The 21,776-nt window shown below is 41.2% G+C and overlaps 1 protein-coding gene across 2 annotated transcripts in view; it reads left to right on the top strand.

The window, feature by feature from the left end:
• The first annotated feature begins 2,241 nt into the window (after positions 1 to 2,241).
• The window catches only part of L1CAM (L1 cell adhesion molecule), a 139,068-nt gene continuing 119,533 nt past the window's right edge, over positions 2,242 to 21,776 (top strand). For both annotated transcript variants that reach the window (XM_069943019.1, XM_069943016.1), the window contains exon 1: positions 2,242 to 2,366. The gene's annotated coding sequence lies outside the window, so the exon portion shown is untranslated. The remainder of the gene's footprint in view (positions 2,367 to 21,776) is intronic.

The raw sequence follows: 21,776 nt of genomic DNA, 5'->3' as shown, positions 1-21,776 counted from the left end.
TATTATTCTGAATAACATGTGAAACTAACATTTAGAAACAGCTGGATATGTGATATTATAAGTTACTGTACAGTATAGCAATCAGCATTAATGGTGCAGATTTGATGCTGTGTTCAGTTATTTAGATCTAATCTGCTGCGTATTTGTTGCGTATTTGCTGCGTATCGCAGCAGTAAATACGCTGCGTATACGGTGTGTGTGTTTATACCCTAAGTGCATAACCCTGATAACACAACAGCAGTTTGTAGATACAGAATTGAACTGCAGATCCCCATAATGCAGTAGCGTAGTACAACAGGCTAGAATAGAGAAGAATAGAGGGCTGCTGTCAGAGGTTTGTGTGGTTACATGATAGCAATGGGGAATCACATAGCTGTGCAGGAGGACAGTGATAGAAACTTCTCTATACAGCAGTGTGAGTTCAAGCACATTATTGCAGCAGAGCATATAGCTGAGTGTAAGGGCCCTACGATTATCGTTGAGATTATCGTTAAATCGTTCGAATCTCAACGATAATCGTTCGTTTGAATAGCAGTTAACGATTAACGACCGAATGAGAAATTGTTGATCGCTTTATAAGACCTGGACCTATTTTTATCGCTGCTCGTTCGCAAAACGTTCGCAAATCGTTCGCATTGAATAAGACATTGTTCGGTCGTTCGCAGTAGATACGAACGCAATAGCCAAGAAATAGCGAAGAAAAAAATATCGCAAATACGATCATAAGTAACGACTATCGTTCCATGGAAATGAGTGAACGTTTTCAGGTATTTCGCAATAGCGGTCATTTGAGATTGTTAATCGTAAAACGTTAATCGTCCGGTGGAATAGGGGCCGAAGTGCAGGCACATTATAGCAGCAGTGTGTATAGAGTACAGTGCTGTAGATCCCGGTATGCAGACTATGCCCCTCCCCCACTCCCCATCCCACCCAGTACAGGGAGCTCTTAAACCAAAGCAATGCTCTTAAACCAAGTCACAATTTTGAAAAACTGTGAGCTCTTCTTGCAAAATGCTCTCTATCCAAGTTACTCTTAAACCAAGGTACCACTATAGTGGTGCCTTGGATTACGAGCATAATTCGTTCTGGGACTGTGCTTGTAATCCAAATCCACTCTTAAACCAAAGCAAATTTCCCCATAACAAATCATAGAAATGCAGACAATTGGTTCCACACCCCAAAAATAATGATTTATTATTCTGAATAACATGTAAAACAAATGAAACAAACATTCAGAAACAGCTGAATTATGATATTATAAGTTACTGTACAGTAATGGAGAGGATGGGAAACACAAGGGCTGACAGAGACTGCAGGGAGCATGGAGGAATGAGCAGGGCAGATGTGGGCACATACATGCAGCGCTCTCTGTCCAGGGAGAGAGGGGTTACAGCTATGGAGAGATTACCCCCACAGTCCTGTCCCCTGATGTAAGCCCCAGCCTGAAGTGGATCTGCTATGATTTGGAAGGTGAGGGAGACTTCCTGGGTCAGAGTACAGAGCTGTAGACCCCGCTATACAGACCATGCCCCTCCTCCACTCGCCCTCCCACCTAGTACAGGGAGCTCTTAAACCAAAGCAATGCTCTTAAACCAAGTTACTCTTAAACCAAGGTACCACTATATATATATATATATATATATATATAAACAACCTAGCAGCAATATGAATACAGCTGTCACTTACTGTAGAACACCCATAACCTTTTGTTTATTTTGGGCTATTAGTCACCTATAGCATGCATGATAATATATTTTCCATTTACCTAGCAATATTTTATTATATATACCTATCTGTTGACCACTATAAATCTGTGATCTATGGCCACCTATAGATGGCTGACTTTTTTGAGCCTGAGTTTCGATAAGCAGGGGGTGACGCGTAGGAGCATTACCCGGGCCATAAATTATGCACACAATCAGATCTACGCTGTCCTTTTTATCGTCAAACCATCAAAGTGGAGCTTGTGATATCAACAGCAACCACTGAATAATGAATAGAGTCATTAGACAAATGTATTGAGCCTTGGCCCATTAAACTGCCCTCCTTGCTTCGCTCTCACATCCACACTGACCATCTTGGCAGCAGGTAGATGGGCTGGTATAGGCTCTGCCAGCTGTTTTTTGAGGATGTGAGTGATTTGTACTGTGAGATCCCAAGTCTGTACCCTGCAGCATCAGAGAGAGGAGGAGCACAGAGTCCAGGCTGAGTAGATGATATCACTGTGTAGCTCTCAGCCTCTCTCATATACACAGCTGCAATCCTGCTGCTGCTCCCCTCGCCTCTATTCCAAGGCAAGCACACCCAGAACAAGGAGGGGAGGCACACGCCGCCGCTCTCATCCCTTTTGTTCATCCTTCTACCAGGTAGGCTGCGATGCACTGTGTGGCATCCACATTCATACATCTTCTCCAACCATATAAGATCACAGCGGGTGAGACATGGCACTGAATCAACCTGCACCCTCTCATTTGCATGCTATTGCATTGTTTCCTTCCTTCAACGTCTCTTCTTTATCATTGCTAGCGATGAGGTACAATAGGTTTCCCCATCCCCTGCAGGGGAGGGTTGCGCCGTGCTACATTGTACGCTATAGTGTATGCATAAAGCAGAAAATGATGCCATAAGGCAAGTGTATGGGTATGAATAGTCTATGGAATAATAGGATAAGTGATTGCAATGGAAAAAGATGCTACTTCCATGCACGGAATGATCTATCTATCTATCTATCAATCTATCTATCCATATATATATATATATATATATATATATATATATATGTATATATATATATATATATATATATATATATGTATATATATATATATATATATATATACATATATATATATATATGTATATATATATATATATATATATATATATATATATATATACATATATATATATATATATATATAGGCGTGTCTAGTGATGAAAGTATAGAACATGAAATATGTAATACATGCACATCTAAACAAATTTATCAGAATATATATATATATTTTTATATATATATATATATATATATATATATACACACATATATATATATATATATATATATATATATATATATATATATATATATATATATTTTACAATATGTATTCAATATAATCAGAAAAAAAGCTAAACCTCAGATTGCACAGAAATGGTGAAGAGACCATTACATGACGTCAGCAGATGCTCAGAGAGTTGGGGGATGGGATAAGTTTTCTACCAAGGGATGTGCAAGATAACAGTGGGCCCCATTCATGGATCTATATATGGACCACTCTTCTCAATCGTCTGTTTAACCCTATCTGAACCATGCCATTTTATACAGGGTGCAGGTCTCAGGAGTTGCTTGGAATATGGTACTATAGTACATGATGATGATGCATGATGATTTTACTACTTTGTATTTTAACCATTATGTAAGGGGAGTATTACACTTGTTGGTTTTTCACTGTGTAGCTTCGTATAGGGAATTGGACTAGTGGCCACTCCCAGTGAGACTGAATTGACGGGACTGAGGGATTTTCAAGGTTATGTATTGTTACTGAAAACTGGATACAGGGAAGCACTAGCCTGACAGATGGGAGCAATGTTTGAGATGTTTAATAGGCTTCTTAACCTCTTACTATACCGGGCAGGGTTCATAGTCACTAGGAGATCATCAGATACTTGGTTAATGGATATATTGCGCTTGTCACTGGGATTTTTCTTGCCTGAAAGGCAAAAGTTTTAGGTTATAAGAATATGGGCACATTTGTCATAGGAATGGCTACTGGCCTAATGTTTTATATATTTAGGTGGTTCTAGGAAATCTAATATATATATATATATATATATATATATATATATATATATATGGACTTGTTGTTGGGAGTTTTGGGAAATAATTGAACATATTGGTTGATGATCTTCAATGGAAATATTCCATATATACAGTAGTGCCTTGGATTACGAGCATAATTCGTTCTGGTACCGCACTTGTAATCCAAATCCACTCTTAAACCAAAGCAAAACTACCCATAAGAAATGACTGAAATGCAGACAATTGGTTTCACACCCCAAAAATAATGATTTTTTTTATTCTGAATAACATGTAGAACAGATAAAACAGCTGAATATGTGATATAAGTTACTATACAGTATAACAATCAGCATGTGGTGTATAATGTAAAGTATAAACCTGCATAAACCTGAAAATACAGCAGCAGTTTGTAGATACAGGATGGAACTGCAGATCCCTATAATGGCAAGGATGGGAAACACAAGGGCTGACAGAGACTGCAGGGAGCATGAAGGAATGAGCAGGGCAGATGTGGGCACATAATGCAGCACTCTCTGTCTGGGGAGAAAGGAGTAACAGCTATGTAAAAATTCCACAGTTCTGTCCCCTGATGCAAGCCCCAGCCTGAAGTGGATCTGCTATGATTTGGAAGGTGAGGGGGACTTCCTGGGTCAGAGTACAGTGCTGTACACCACCCTTTGCAGGCCATGCCCCTCCCCCACTCCCACCCAGTACCGGGAGCCCTTAAACCAAAGCAATCCCGTTTAACCAAGTTACAATTTTGAAAAACAGTGAGCTCTTAAACCAAAACGCTCTTAATCCAAGTTACTCTTAAACCGAGGTACCACTGTATTTATGTTGCCATACTTCCCATAGAAAGCCTTCTTAGCCATTGCTTTATACAACTCCTGATGTTTGGATGGGGTTAACCCCCACCCATCCACCCCTCCTTTGATGCTTTGATCGTGATCCCTCCCTTTTCTTATAGAATAACATTATAGAATATCTATATCTAGGAGACTTTACTGGTGCCAAAAACACATCAAGGTATTTAGTGACTGTAGGCCTTGTAGGGATCTCTGACTGTCTATGGTCCTTCTGATGAGATTTTGCTTGGTTAATTCCTATACGTTTTGATGGGCTCTGCCTCTCTGGCAAACCCAGACAAATGTGATGTTTTCTGTCCAGTTTGCTCACCCGTTGGGTATCACCATAGGAATCGGGCACTAGAATTGGAATGTTAATGGAGGATTTAGAGAGGAGAGTCAGTTGACAAATCAGTGTTCCGTGTATCTTGTAGCAGTGTCCAGCTAGGCAGCAATGCAGAGAATAAATGTCATTTTCACTAAGCATCACTCCTTGTGAATAAGTCTTTCTGACGATTCGTATGGACTTCAGCCAGAGACTGTGGCTTTCCATTTCACCATGGCTTGTAGCCAGGGGATGCATCTCTGTCTTTGTATACCTCTGTGCACCCCTTTAAATACTCTTTATCTTGGCAAGACCTTCTCGGTGATCCACAATCAGGTGCAGATTGTATATCGTGTATGAAAACCTGGGTGTCAGGTACCAGCTGTGCAAGAAAGATGCTTCATGCCATTTGCTTTTTCTGTTTAACACATCTACTGTATAGGAAAGAGTCTAATATTACATATGCATACTGATAGTTACGTATTAAAGGAGATGTCCAGCCAAAATAAAAATAGATTGCAGGTAGGGGGTGCGGGAACATAATAAAGAACTCATACTTACCCATCCCTGTTCCCCCACAGCTCCGTGTCACCAGCTTCATGACTGTTGCCTGGATCCAGTGTTTCCTGGGTTCTAGTGTTGTCACAACCCATCAGGAAGGGCCTGCTTAGCCAGTCAGTGACTGCAGCGGTATCCCACCTTAAGGCCCTATTTCACGAGCCGACAGTGAGGAGCAAACAAGTGCTATCAGCGCTCATTTGCTACTCGTTCCCCGCTCACTGCCACAGCTATTACACATGGTGGCAGTGAGTGGGTGAGGGGGGGGGGGGGGGGGGTCGCTGTGCAGGGGGGGGGTTTGCTGCCCGAGATCGCTAGATCGCCTGGGCAGCCCATAGAGGATAGTGGCAGTCTGCTGTGGCAGTATGCTCCTGTACCGCACAGTCGTTTGGTTTTCAACATGTTTGAAAGACAACAGCCGACATGAGCGATGTTGGCTGATCGTTACCTTCTATTCCACGGGAAGATTATCCACCGTAATGGCTGATATCGGCCGAATATGGCCGATAATCGTTCCGTGGAATATGGCCTTTAGTCAGTGACTGGCTGAGTGGGTAATCCTGAGCCTGGTTGGGACATGGCAAGACCAAGAGCTGCAGGCAGCTGGCGGGGGTGGTGATGCTGCACTGTGGGGGGCACAGGGACAGATAAGTATTAACTCTTTATTATATTTCCATATCCCCTGCCTGCAATGTATTTTTTGTTTTGGCCAGGCTTCTCCTTTAACTTACGATCCAGTACTATTGAGTAGTTGGCCAGCTATTGGTAAATACTGATTTGTGACTACTCATGGTTGTTTTTAGGTTTAGTAGACCAATGAGCAGGCTGGTGGTGTAACCTAATCCAGACTGGAGGACCAGGGTGCGACAACCTACAGTCCTCTTACGTCTATGGACAGATTTACGAGGAGGAGCATCCTTCCACTGCTCAGAAATGAGATGCTCTCTCGCCGTATAATGAGAGAGTCCTGGTGTTTTGTTACCAAGGCGATGGGAAACCTGATTACTGGAACTGGGAATTGGGAAATGGGTGGAGAGAGATCATGTAAGATTGCTTCCAATACAAAGACTTGCTATGTAATCTGGTAGCTGCTCTCACTATCTGATTGATGCTAACCAGAAGCTGGAGCGAATACGCAGCACGACCTGGATGCTGATGCAAATGATTCTGTTAAATTAATGAAGTCCACACAAATTATCTCCTGGCCGCTCTGCTGTGCTGGTAGCTTCACATGTAACAGAGCTGAGGTTGTCATTTGGTACAATTCATCAGCATATTATTATTAGTGGGTTATCTTCAGACCCCGTCCTATTACCAGGTAACAGTCCAAAAACAATTCAGCTCTGGTATATCAGGGATATTTAGTTGCTAACACTATTTGGTGATTAGTTTACTATTCTGGTTTTGAGGGTGCTGATTCTTCTTGTAGAGACCACCAGCTGGTGTATAAATTCTTGTAGGCCAGATGATGCACCCTGGGAAGGAATATACATGCATATTATCTCACCTTCAAATTGAAGCTGCACTGCCAAAGGGTGGGTTCACACTGAGGAATTCTCGTGGATAAATTCTGCCGGATTCTGTCGCTAGAATTCTGCCGGCTTTATTGACACCATTCTATGGGCCGGCTGATTCCGCTATCTGCCAAAAGAATTGACGTGTCAATTCTTTTGGCAGAATGCGGAATCCGCCTGTGCATAGAATGGTGTCTATGGGACGGGCGGAGAGGCGCGCGGCCGTGAGTGCGTACAGGCAACGGAATTCGGCTGAATTTATCCTCGAGAATTCCGTAGTCTGAACCCACCCAAACACAGTCAATAGGCAATAGTGACCCCTTTAATTGGGACACTCTCAATCAATATTTTACTGGTGGTCTTGTAAATATCAGTTGGATTTATTATCCAACATCTAGTATGGTAGCCAACTGAGTCTTCACGAGTGTAGTTTATAGCAGCAAGTAGCCATATAATACATATCATTTCTTAAAATTTGCATTAGGGTGCCTTCACACGTATCGTATCGCTGCGTATTTATCGCACCGAACTCGCACAAAATTCACACGAAAACGCATACATTGACTTGATAGCAATCAGTATCGCTGTGGATTTATGTGCGAGTGCGGTGCGATAAATATGCGGCGATACGGTACGTGTGAAGGCACCCTACAACTGTGTTCAAAAGAAGAAATACACTTGACATTGGGGTCTTCGTGACTTGTTGACTTTGCTACAGAAGATGTTGCAGTAAAGTAACAGAGCCAGACTAATGTGAACACATGACTTGAGGCTTGTTGTACGCTTGGAATAATAATGATTTTTTGGACAGGTCATTCCACAAGGACATCTAACAACTGCTAATCAACTGGTAGAAAACTGTCATTTCCAGTTGTTTCTTCAGCCTAAAACAGATGAATACTTAACATCAAGTAAATGTTGCATCCAACGTCGTCCTATGGCAGTGTAGAGAGAGGATGTCCCTGCCTTATGTTAAAACGAATTGACCCAAATTTACTGAAATTGGCTTATTCTGACACCGTGTGATCTAAGATGGTCTTCAAATGTGCCAGATTTATCAATGTGGTGCATGCTGGTTGATAAATCCTGCATATCTGTGGACTGTCTTCTCTATGCTTGGCATCTAGATCAACTATTATCTGGCTTAGAAATGTGCACCTAAATTCTGACGGACCTTTCTGGTCCATAAATTCAGTGTGATGCCACATGCCACTTTTTGATAAACCGCCTTTCACCTAACCTTGTCTCCTGGTCGGACACAGAAGTGCCATAAAAACATAGTAAATGTGGTATAAGGGGTGTATGCTAGTTTGTAAAACCTTTAGTGAATAGTTGATATACTAATGGGAGTTTTACCTTGCTCACCTGTAGATACTAATAAAGTTACATTTATTTGCAAGTGCTGAATCTTATAATTTTACCAGAAACCTAGTGCATCTGCAATAGTAAATCTGTCCCAAAATGGCCTAAACACCTAACTGACTCTTTTCTTTCACTTTATTCTGTTCCTTAAAATCTGGAAATCTTATTATGGTATAGTTACCAACATATGAAGTGTTTTAGGTCTCACCTGAGATTTCTTGAGAATGTTCCCTATGCAGGATATACACAAACCTACCCCTGTGTGGCGCAGTTCCAAGTGTCATTTTTGACTTGTCATCACACATCCACATCCTGGCACACAGCACACCCGACTAGTTTGCTCCATCGACGGTAATAAAGCAAAAGAGTCAGATTTGATTGACAGTCTGGAAGTGACGCATGCTGCTGTGCACGCCCCCCAGCTGTATCTCAGGATTGTAGCGGGTTTCTGGAATGAGACCTGGTGTGATCAGTAACTTTGACATATCTGCTGTATTAGTGCATTTTCCTGTATCTAGGTGTAGAGCAGTGTATTTCTGGACTACTATTTTGCTGGACATTACAGTTGCTTCTAATATGACAATACCTATATATCTCTACACTAAAAAACTAATTGATAAATTTGGAAGTTACAAGCATACCTCATACCTGCAAGGCAAAGAAAGTGTAGAGCAAAGATGGTGAAATTTCGGCCCTCAAGTTGTTGGAAAACTACAATTCCCATCATGCCTTAACAGTTAAAGCTTTGGCTGCCTAGACATGATAGGACAAAAGGGCTGAAGGTTTCTCATGTATGATGTAGAGCATCTAGAAGTTTTGCAGGTGTTACTTGACTATGTGGTTAGATATTTGAAAGAGTGGATTTCAGCAATGAAAATCTATTGAATTTCGAAAGATTTTCAGGAAACGGGCTAGAATGGATTGAATCTATTCCATAGCCCATGATTTTGGAATCAATATCAGGCAGGCATGCTTACTCAAGCTTTAAGAGACGTCTTATGCATCATTGTAAGTACCAGATGAATGAATGATCAGACAAAAGACAATAACTTCAGGCTTAAATACTTACATTTATATTCCTTGTCATAACGTTTTTGTGTTTTTGTCCTGATGAAAATACAGAGTTGCCCTGAAACAATAAAACATATCTGTATTTTCAGCTATTTATTCAGAATTCCTTGAATTGTTGTGCCTTGAAGCGTACCGTGTATAAACAATGGGGCTGATTTATCCGTATGTCATCATGGCATAAGGAAGTCCTGATAGTGTATAGTATATATTTTTTGCTTTCTTAGACATCTAGCAAATGTAAAATTTTTCCGCAAATTCTTCCAAGGAGGAAGGAGACTTTAAAGAATCATATGGCGTGCTAACATAGGTAGGCAGAAAGCCAAACAAGGCCGAAGCAGGTAAAATATTACTCTCAATGATGTTAAAGGGGTACTCCAGCGGGGGGGGGGGGGTCACTTTTTTGCTGGGTCCGGGAGGAGGTGGCTGAGGGAAAAGACGTCCACTCACCTCCCCGGTTCCCGCATCGCAGCGCTTCGGTCCCCGGTTCCCAGCCGCTTCCTGGTGTCTGACGCAGGCCCAAGATGATACGACCCGCCGCTGGAACCGGGGAGGAGGTGGCTGAGGGAAAAGACGTCCACTCACCTCCCCGGTTCCAGCGGCGGGTCTTATCGCCCCAGCAAAAAAGTGCCCCCCCGCTGGAGTACCCCTTTAAAAGCCACACATAGATAGACAGGAATACCCCTATTAACTTATTCAGTGGAAGTAGCTTGGACTCCCTTATTATACGGTTCGAACGTATACCAGTCCAACGTTTCTATTGAAATATATCATAGAGATATAACACAAAAAAACATGACATATAGTAACATATTTTGTAAGTAGAAAATGAAATCCCTAGCCATATCATAAAATGGTATCAAACAGGTCAGACAACTTGACACCACTCCACCGGTGTGAGTCCATCAGTGTCCCTAATAGCATCCGGAAATACAGGTTTATTGGTAACCCAATCTTTGCCAATACTATATTACACATGTTATAGACTGGAGAGCTATCGTTTTCAGTACACAGCACTTAATGCAATGGCTAAAATAAAGCTTCAGAGCTAAGTCCTTCTAGTGTGATAGTTTCAAGATGATCAAAACTGGAGAAAAGGTGGGTCTGGGGAAGTCAGTGAATAAGAGGTGTCTACTGTATAGTGGATCTCTGGGGAGAGTCCACTTCTGGCGTTCTGTCATTACTACACAGCTCGATGCTTCCGAAGGGCGGTGGCTCTTGGAAGAGGAGGCTGCGAGTCCATGTTCAGTAGCGAGAGGTCTTCGCAAGAAGCTCAAGGGCAGATGAAGAGGTCTTGAGGACTGTCTAAGGCTCATTAAATCTGTCCCTGTGTGTATGAAGATGAATTCCCCTACACGAGTTACATCTCCGCTGTAAGCATTTACAGTAGTGGTTGTGCCCACGTACAGAGAACGGAAAAATCTGAATTTTCAGTTATCTAGAAATAACATTTTTGGTTATAAATTCCTCTGGAGAACGATACCTTTAAACTTTGCGCTCTGGAAATGACAATGTTAAAACATTCTATCACCTTAAAAAAGGTAGAGCTGTCATACAGCTTACTGACTTTACAACTATGTTGTTTTAACTCTTTTTCTTCCAGAGTACAAAGCTTAAAGGGTACAGAGGTCTTGATAATAAAAGTAGGTATGCATTCATTCCTTCACCACACAATGGAGAGGAAAGGGGCTAACACGTATCCCCTCATTTCCTTTTCTATTGAAGAAATGGGCAATTTTGCAGATTTAGACCACCCACGCTACTGGCTTATAGTATGCCATAGTTACTATACATTGTGTTTTATGCCAGTATTTGGATGGTTATTTTTAAGAATTTTCTCACCATGCCTATTAATGTAAAATCTTTATGAAACCTTACTGTGATCCCCTCTGATAGTTAGGACAAATGGACTATGGTGCTTGATTAATCTGAAGACCACAGAGCTGTGGACCCTACAGATCAGACAATGATGGCTTGGCTAATTGATAGTCCATTAACGCTTATACTCGGAAAATCCCTTTAAGGGGTTTTGTGGTGGAATGTTTCATTGGCAGACCCTCAATGTCTAGCCTTAATGAAGATTTAGAACAGACAGAGAAAATTATTTCTGTCCGATTCCACCATACAGCCAAAACTATCTGGCAACCGCTTACCTTGAAATTAGATTGAATGTTAATTGGGGGATGGAAAATATTGGCAGCCTAAAGGTCTTTTGGCTACCCGATGGCTTCACACACAACTTGAGCCTTCAGAAGTGAGCCTGGAATTGCATTGCAGACTAATATTCGTAGGCCATTCTGTTCAGCTTTGAATATTCACCAGCTTTGTTAGACTTAGAAAATTTGCATATAACCTCTTAAAATAAAGGGCCACCCTGTTTTTGCTTATCTTTAGATTTACAATTCTTTTAGATTGCCCTGCTGATCAAAAAATAGAGTAGGATTTACCCTTTCTGTCGGCACCAGTTACATTCGGGCTAATAGCAATCTTTAGCTTCCATAAACATTAGATTATGGCCAATTCTGCAAATTTCAGTGACACCAGATGATGGGTCTAATGTGTATAATGGCCTTCTAACCCTGACCAAACAGATGATGTTAGGGGGAAAGATGTATTGGACATGTTGGGTTTTAACTTTGCAATTCATTTGTTCTTTGAGAGGTAAGCAGATGCCGGTGGAATCTGGAAGAGTCTCTCTCCTAGTCTTCCTATTCAGAACACTTGGCTGTATTGAGTATGGGTTGATCCGAAGAGATAGCTGGTGGCCAAAAGAGTGCATGTGTATGGGCAAAAGAAAAAAAAATCTGTAGCCCCCAAACCAGCCTCTAGTTTGGCCATTAGTCTGGTCTTTCAATGACTGCACACAATTGGTACTTAGAAAAAGCGCAAGTTTTATCACCACTTGTATGAGTCCATGTTCACCTTAAATAATATATCTGTCTACACCTTTTGGTATTAAGGCCTTATTACGCATATCGATTATCAGCTGTATTTGGCCGAGTATTGGCTATTACGGACGATAATCGCTTTGTGTAATAAAAGGCAACCATCTGCTGACATGAACAATGTCGGCTGATCGTTGTCTTTTAACATGTTGAAAGACAAATGAGGTGGAGAGTATCGATCTGCTGCCATCGCTCTGTGTAATAGGAAGCTATCTCCTATGGGCTCCCTAGACGATCTGGGCAACTCCCCTTATCCCCCCGCACTTACCCGCTCACTGTTGGTGCGTGAAATAGTGGGAAAAAGGAGCAAGCGAGTGGTGACCTGACAGGTCGGTGCTCACGTGTTCCCAAAGATCGCCCTGTGTAATAGGGGCTTTACATTTTTGACTGCTTAGAATTTGTTCAAGTTTGGGTAAATTATAGACTTTATATTATATTAGAATTTATGTACTGTATAATATATATATATATATATATATATATATATATATATAGATATATATAGATATATATAGATATATATATTTATATATTTATTTTACCAGGGCCTCATAGCTAATTTTGTAGTTCCATAGGCTTCACAGCTGAAATCTCCCAGCATTCTTTGCTGTGTAATTTTCTGCTCAGACCTTGTCTGTTTTCAATAATAACCAGTAGAATTTTTCTAGCAGAATGTACAGTATTACAGACAGTAACCAAGGGTCAGCACAAGATGGTTAGCCTTTTATGTACAGGTTTTAGACATTTGCCATACTATAATATTATCTTCAAATGACTGACAATTTTGCCTGATGCTTTCCTGCTATGATGCCCCCTTTCTGTTTGCAAACCTACATAAGAGCAGACAATTGTATACTGACGGTGTGTGTTACATGTGGGGCGGTATCCATTACCCTGGTACGGGGATCCATTAGAAGCAATGCATTTGCAGTTTCTGGATGGCATAAGAGGCTAAGGGTGTTAGGAAAGTTGAGCAAGGAAAATGAGAGAAGTGGCTTTAAATTGCCTTAGTATAAATCCAATCATGTCTGCCATTGTATAATGACAGCAGGAATCAATCAGAGGCTTTACTCAAGGTATCTGCTGCCTGTAGTTCGTAATACAAGGAGCCGGGGGGAAGAGATGGAGCAACAGTTTGTTGCTAAGCAACGGGCTCCTTGTAACGCTTCTCTCCGACTCGTATTGATTTGTAAGCATAAGAAGAATTGCAAAATGTAGTGTGTTCCTTTCTTATGATTGTCTCAAACAGGTTCTCTATAGAAAACAGGGATAAAGAAAATGACGGGATTGCTTTAGTAGCTAAATATCTTGGGATCCTGCATTGGGTCTGTCTATCTAGCTATGGAATTATGGACTGGCTATGTATTTATGTTATACCTCAAACCATCTCAGGAATTCTTGTTTCACCTCATAACTTTAATATTTTATCACGTTTCTAAGTTTGTAATATCTTTATATTATTTAAAAAAATTTCAAAAAAAATTATTGTACAGGACTGGCTATGTATATATCTGTCATTATCTACTATCTACCCATGTACTGCACGATTCCTCTCTTCTTTTATTGAGCTGGGGATATGGTTAGAGAGACACTGGAAGTCCCCACAGAGTATTAAGGACTCCTCCTTGGGCCTGTAGCTGGAATTGTGTATCTATCCAATGTTATGTAATGTGGTAATAACATAATATAAGATGCTTCACTGGGAGGGTAAGGGTGGGTTCACGCCATGACTTTGCCCACGTCTGTAACCCTTTATAATAGGATGCCATCATATACGTATGAGCACGGACTCATTGATTTTAATAGCCTGAACCCAGTCAGATAGAGATTATGTTCAGGTCATTTTCCTAACATTTACATGTTTCAACCATACATCAATATCCAATTTCGACAAGTCGCTGACCTATATGTTCTACAGAAGACACAACATGGAGTCAGGCATATTGGCTGTTTTCCTGAAGGATTATGGAAAGGCGGTGTCCATTTCTGAAGGAGAGTGGCTGACAAATATGTCTCACTTCTGGTATAACATCACCCCAATATATATATATATATATATATATATATATATATTTCACTGGAAGAGGCACTACATATATAAGGTATAGGGTTGGCTGAAGCTCAACTAAGCTTCTGGCATCAGCCACAGTTGTACTGGGATACCTGTGACTGTATATAACTATATAGTGACTACGGCATCTAGGGGGAGTAGATGGAGGGCTTCCTTTGTTTTCCCAAAATAGGTTCTAATGGCGGCTAGTGACTAACAAAGGCCTGTCTTGAGTATTTGCATATTTTCCCAAAAACATAGCCTAATAGGCTATGTAACAGGCAATAGATACAATGCAGTGTATTATATAAGGGATCAGAAAGTTGACCTCAAGTTTAATTGTCAAATAAATCAAATAAATGGTGAGCACGAGACTCTCTTTGCAGCTACTCTGCACTTTGGGAAGAGATGAGGATTCTGAAGCAAGGACTTCCCTATATTAAAGGGGTACTCTGGAGAAAATAAATGTTTTTAAATCAACTGGCGGAACATTTATATAGATTTGTGATTTACTTCTATTTAAAGATCTTAAGTCTTCCAGTACTTATCAGCTGCTGTATGTCCTGCAGGAAGTGGTGTTTTCTTTCCATTTTGACACGGTGCTCTCTGTTGCCACCAATTTCTGCAGGGCATACAGCAACTGGTAAGTACTGGAAGACTTAAGATTTTTAAACAGAAGTAAATTACAAATCTATATAACTTTCTGACACCAGGTGATTTGAAAGGAAATAAAAATGTTAATCCCCTTTAACTCAGAATGCCTTTATAGGGTATATTAAAATGGGGTTCTAAACTGAGCAACCCCTTTAAGCTGAATGCTTCTGTCTCATATGACTTCCTTTAAGACGACTTACTTTAGATTATCCTATGAAATAAACCTATATAAAACAGTGACTGGCTCCTGAATCTTACAAGAGCTGTCACTCTGCATTTACTGAATTAGGCCCCGTTCCCACTGAGCAAAGCTAGCGGAATTCCGCGACGGAATTGTCCGCCGCGGAATGCCGTTAGCCTCCCGCTCATAATGGGAGTCTATGGGAGGCGCGCGCTGCTGCTCTGTACGCGCTGAAGAATGAACATGTTCATTCTTCAGCGCGGACAGGGCAGGAGCGCGCGCCTCCCATAGAGTCCCATTATGAGCGGGAGGCTAACGGCATTCCGCGGCGGACAATTCCGTCGCGGAATTCCGCTACCTTTGCTCAGTGGGAACGGAGCCTTAGGCCATGTTCCCACTTTGAGACCTGCCGTTCTGTGACCCGGCTGAGTCACGGAACGGCCGGTGTCAGATAAGATCATCCCGGCTAGTACTGTCGCTGAATTCGGATACAGGCGCATCCATGTGCGCCCGCATCTGAATCCCCTGCTGCTCACAATAGAGCGTGCGGCCAGAGCTAGGGATCCCGGGCGGAGTGTATACTATGGGGGAGATTTATCAAACATGGTGTAAAGTGAAACTGGCTCAGTTGCCCCTAGCAACCAATCAGATTCCACCTTCCATTCCTCACAGACTCTTTGGAAAATGAAAGGTGGAATCTGATTGGTTGCTAGGGGCAACTGAGCCAGTTTCACTTTACACCATGTTTGATAAATCTCCCCCTATGTATAGACTCTGGCCGGGATTACTTAGAAAGTACCACTTTGTATGTTCCATAGTAATCACGGCCATGGGAACATGGCATTACCTCTGTTTACCACTATGTACTATTAGTTATTGCATGTATTCCTTTTGATGCTTTTGGATGTGATACAGTGTTTTCTATATGGTTTGTAGCAGAATATATAAGATTACTTCTATCTGTGACCTCTGTACCCCTTCTGTCAATGCTATTTAGCCGTCACATATGTCACAATGCCTATAAAGCGGTTCATTTATTCATAATGGAAGTTTATGCTGGTCATTATGTTTGCTGTACAAGACATTATGCGATTATTGCTGTGTCCATATACACGATGCCTTTTATGAGACATTATAAAGGACCACTGCACATAAACTAGGAAATGACGCATCGTGGTCTCATAGTTAGATCATACTGTAGATACAATAATATTAAAGAATAGTTCCTATTTATTTAAAGGGAATGCCTAGTTTAGAAAACCCATGAAGAGAACCCTATTAGAGGACCCTTATCTATTACAAGAGCAAAACAAGGATTATATAGAGCATCCCTCCTACTGGATGACCCTGCATATCCATACATTACACGGGCAGCCCACTGATTCATGAGATGCATATAATACCTAATTTTCCCAGTGGTGGTGCTACAAGGAAATTGAACACTTACCAGGTTCCCACACAGGTTCCCCCAATATTAGTGCTAGCAACATGATACACTGCTGTATTAAGCTTATCATCAAAGGATCTAAAAGTAATCATCCCCTTTTAAACTTTATATATACACACACAATCAAGTACTATTAATCTTATTATATGGGCTTTTAAATTTTATAGAAAATTATTTTAAAAAAGACTTTTACATCCTAGGGCTATGTTTCCACTGCGTATAACACCGGCCGTTGTGTCAGGTCGGGTCACACAACGGCTGGTGTTACTGAAGATCATCCTGCCCGGTACTGCAGTACTGGCCGGATGATCTTTATTTCTGGTGAATTTGGATGCGGGCACACCCTTGTGCACTTGCATCCCAATTTACTGCTGCACACAATAGAGCGTGCGACCGGAGCCGCACGTTCCATTGTGTGAACTGACATGTCTTGTGCGGCCGCTATTCAATGAATAGTGGCCGCAGAGAACTGACATGTCAGTTTTTCGTGCGGCCGGATGGAATCCCGGCCAGAGCGTATACTTTGTGTATACATTCCAGCCGGGATTCCATTCCATTCAAATACAACATATGTTTAGCATAAATCACGGCCGTTGTTGCAAATTTCAACAATGGACGTGATTTATGCTATACATACATTGTGTGAACATAGCCTAAATCTAGGAATAAGACTGAACAGAGAGCAGAGAGCCAGGAAGAGTGTTGGTGTACAATAATGGGTTCTCCATTAGTTTGGCCAATTCTTAGGATAAGCCATAAATATCTGATCACTGGGGGTCCTCCACCCAAAACTAGAGCTGCAGTACCCAAATACACGGTAAAAAGAGATAGGGCGGATGGCTCTGGACGTTGTGCTGGATATTGAAGAGGAATGGAGCTAACCCAGCATGGATACTACACAATAGGCCATCAAACAAAAACTAATGGAAAACCCCTTTAAAATATTTGGGTGGCTAAAGAATATTCTCCATAGTCTCCAAAATGGCTGATTTTGGCGCAAAAACATTCATGAACACGTCAATTACTTCTTCTATTCTAGTTACAGTCATATTCAATGCGGTCTTCCCTATGTAAAACTGAAAAAAAAAAACATAGGTCACAAACAATTTGCCTAAATGTCATTTATAGTGAATTCCTTAAAGGGGAGCTTCTGAATCAATATAATATTAGAGATGCTAAACATAGTATTTATTTGGTATTTTATAGCGACACGCAAGATGTACATGCCTTCGCTTACAAGACATAGAAACTATTTTCTGCTCGATTGATTTCCTTTAATCAGTTTCCTCCATAACACTTCTCATATTATAGAGAGCACGTCCGGCCCAGGAGAGCCCTGGTGTTACATAATAGAATTTATTATACCAGGCCTATTTTCTGTATTGTTATAGATAGAAGCATTAGTGATATTACCTATGTAGCAGTGCTGAGTGTGCAGTTTAGAGCTCTATACAAGGTTTGATTTGGCCTCTGACTAGGGTGCTTATAAATGGTTTCTGAATAGGGTACTTATGAATGGGCTACCAATTCACGATCTTATAATAACATCCGTGCTCCCATCTACAAGTACTGACATCCCATCCAAAAATGTAAGTGAGGGTCCTATTACACAGAGTGATTTTTAACAATTAATGACTAATGATAAATGATCGCAAACAAGATTGTTTATTGTTAACCTGAAATCATTCACCATATTACGCAGAACGATAATCGTTAGTTACGATTGTTACTACGATCGTTATTGCGATCGTTACTATGATCGTTCACTCCTTTTGATCCCAGCAAAACAATGAACAATGCGCAATTAGGGTACAAACACACACACCGTATACGCAGCAGATCTGCAGCAGATTTGATGGGGCAGATTTGATGCTGTGTTCAGTTATTTAGATCTAATCTGCTGCGTATCTGCTGCATATTTGCTACGTTTCGCAGCAGTAAATACGCAGCGTAAATACGCAGGGTATATGTTTGTACCCTTACACTGAACGCTTAGTGAACAAATGCGGAATTTGAGCGAACAAATTCGGGACGATTATCGAGCAAACATCTGTTATATCGTTCACATCTAAACGATAATCGTTCTGTGTAATTGCAGGCGATTAAAAAATCGTTCGCGTGTCGTTGATCGTTGATTTAGATCTTAACCTAAAGGCCCTATTCCATGGGCCGACTGTGCTGAGTAAATGAGCGTTGTCATCGCTCGCTTGCTCCTCATTCCCGTTGCTCGCTTGCTGCCACTGCTACTCCCCACGGCAGCAGCGAGCGGGTGAGTGCTGGAGGGATCGTGGGGTGCTGCGGGGGGGCTGATCGGGTGATTGCTAGATCGTCCAGCAGCCCATAGAGGATGGTGGAGGTCCGCTGCCACCGCTCCTATTCCACAGAGCGACGGCAGCAGATCGCTGCTATCCTGGTTGTTGGTCTTTCAACGTTTTGAAAGACAAACGACAGCAATGATCAGCCAACATAAAGGATAACGACTGATCGTAGCCTTCTATTCCACGGGACGATTAATGGCCGATATCGGCCGATAATTATTCCGTGGAATAGGGCCTTAAGTTATAATGTTTCTGCCACTATGACTTTCACCAGATTATTAGATTACATTGATTGCAGGGTACAGAAAAAAAAATTGCCCACAATCCTAGTGGTCAGACATGGTGTCAGGTACCTCACCAGAGTACACTGTGCCTGACCACCCTGACTATACAGTAGGTAGTTTTCTCCTGAACCTCTTACCAGCATAAGCCCTAATTTTCTGATGAAGGTCAGAGTGACCGAAACATTAACACTTACATTTAGGGGCTGCGTTCACACTACGTATATTTCAGTCAGTATATTTCAGTCAGAATTGCAACCAAAACCAGGAGTGGATTAAAAACACAGAAAGGATCTGGTCACACAATGTTGAAATTGAGTGGATGGCCGCCATTTAATGGCAAATATTTTCTGTTATTTTAGAACAATGGCTGTTATATTGAAATAATGGCCGTTATTTACTGTTATATGGCGGCCATCCACTCAATTTCAACATTGTGTGAACAGTTCCTTTCTTTGTTTTTAATCCACTCCTGGTTTTGGTTGCTATACTGACTGACATATACGTAGTGTGAACATAGCCTTATATTGATAATAAAGAATTTCCAAGCATAAAAATTGAGAGCCATTACTTTTGTATATTTATAGTGGTGTTAGATAGTTGTCTCCCGAATGAACTGGTATATGAGCTGAGTATGGCCAGGATATGTCATTGGGTGGTTGACCACTACTGTTACAGTCAAAAGGTTGATAAATGTAAAGCATTCTGCAAAGTCATCACTATAGATGACTGTCTATTAAAACACTGACTAAGGCCTATTGTTACACTGCTCTTAGTAGTGTAGGTCTACATTGCTGGAGGGTATGAGATCTGACAGTGGTCTTCTCTGTATTCTCACCATATATGTTCCTTGTTCTTTTATTACCGGTGGCAAGGCAAGGCTAACTCAATTTGGGAGAGGTTAGGTGAGGTTAGGCAGCGTCCATGCTTTTTATACTTCCCACTGTTCGCAAAAGAGTTAATTTAATTAAATATTTCATCATTTCGGAAGTCCGGTGAATGGGGTAATTTTCTTGCCTGAGAGCACTTTGCTGAGCTCGCTGGTCAGGCTGCAGGAACAATCTGTAATGGAAGTCTGAGGAGGAAATTAGCTGCCGGCCTATTTGTTTTTGCAGCTAGACCTCAATTAGGAAAATGATTTCTCTGATTATTAGGGATTTCTTTTAAAATTTAAAATGAGATTTGCAGAATTGAGATTCGTGAGCGTGTGACTTCCTGCTGTGAAAATAAAAGTAGAAAACGGCAGTATGTGGATTGTTGGTTCTTAAACATGCAAAGACACACATACATACCAGGACAAACAACTATGTGAATGTGCTCAAGTATGTAAGAACATACACTCATGTGAGCAAATATACATATGTGAGCAAATATACATATGTGAGCATATGCAATCATGTACGCAAATACTGGAATGTGAGGAAATATAATCCTGTGAACATGCGCAATCCTGTTAGCAAATACAATTATGTGAACATGTGCAATTATGTAAGCAAATACTATCATGTGAGTATGTGCAATTATGTAAGCAAATATAGTCATGTGAGCAAATGCAGTGATGTGAGCTAGCACAATTGTGTATGCAAATACCATCATGTAAGCTTGCACAATTATGTAAGCAGATACAATCATGTGAGCATGCACAGTTATGTAAGCAAGTACAATCGTGTGCAAATGCGTTGAGTGGATGCACAATTGTGTATGCAAATACAATCATGTGAGCTTGCACAATCATGTGAGCAAATACAATCATGTAAGCATGCGCGGTTATGTAAGCAATGACAATCGTGTGCAAATGCGGCAAGCGTATGCACAATCATGTAAGCAAATACAAACATGAGTATACACAATTATATAAGCAAATACACTCACATGAGCATGTACAATCATAAGAGCATGCATCATCCTAGCACGTACCATTGTGTGAACAGACGCAATCATAGGAGCATGCATGGACCCCCACCAATTTTACAGAGAGAGAGAGAGACTTAGCCCTAATACACCCTCAAAGTATTCCACCCCTACAATAATGGGTCACTTAGAAGGACAGCTCATAGATGTATATTATAGATGATGGTATCTATATATCAGTACATATATTGTATGCGGTGTATCCTACATGTGTCCAGAAATGTATATAAAGCTGCCCACACCCTGATGTCCTTCCTTGTTCCACATGATTCCTGTTCTCATGACACCTTGTAGGGAATGCACATTGTATCTGCAGTATTGTAATTATAAGATAGGAAAGAGACATCAGACTCCTGACATGTTGGCAAATAGACCCAGATGTGCTTCCTCCTGTATTGTGCAGTCTAGAGACCCCTCTGTATTTGCACTGCTGTCTGGGTTGACAGTTTTTACATATTGGTGAACGGCAGCAAATAGGACTGGACCCCAAGCGGGTTCCTCAGAGACAGTCTCCT

Source organism: Dendropsophus ebraccatus, chromosome 10 (assembly GCF_027789765.1).
Source record: "Dendropsophus ebraccatus isolate aDenEbr1 chromosome 10, aDenEbr1.pat, whole genome shotgun sequence".
NCBI classification, from domain to species: domain Eukaryota; kingdom Metazoa; phylum Chordata; class Amphibia; order Anura; family Hylidae; genus Dendropsophus; species Dendropsophus ebraccatus.
Note: the sequence above shows the minus strand (reverse complement) of the source record. Positions and strands in the feature narration are given on the sequence as shown.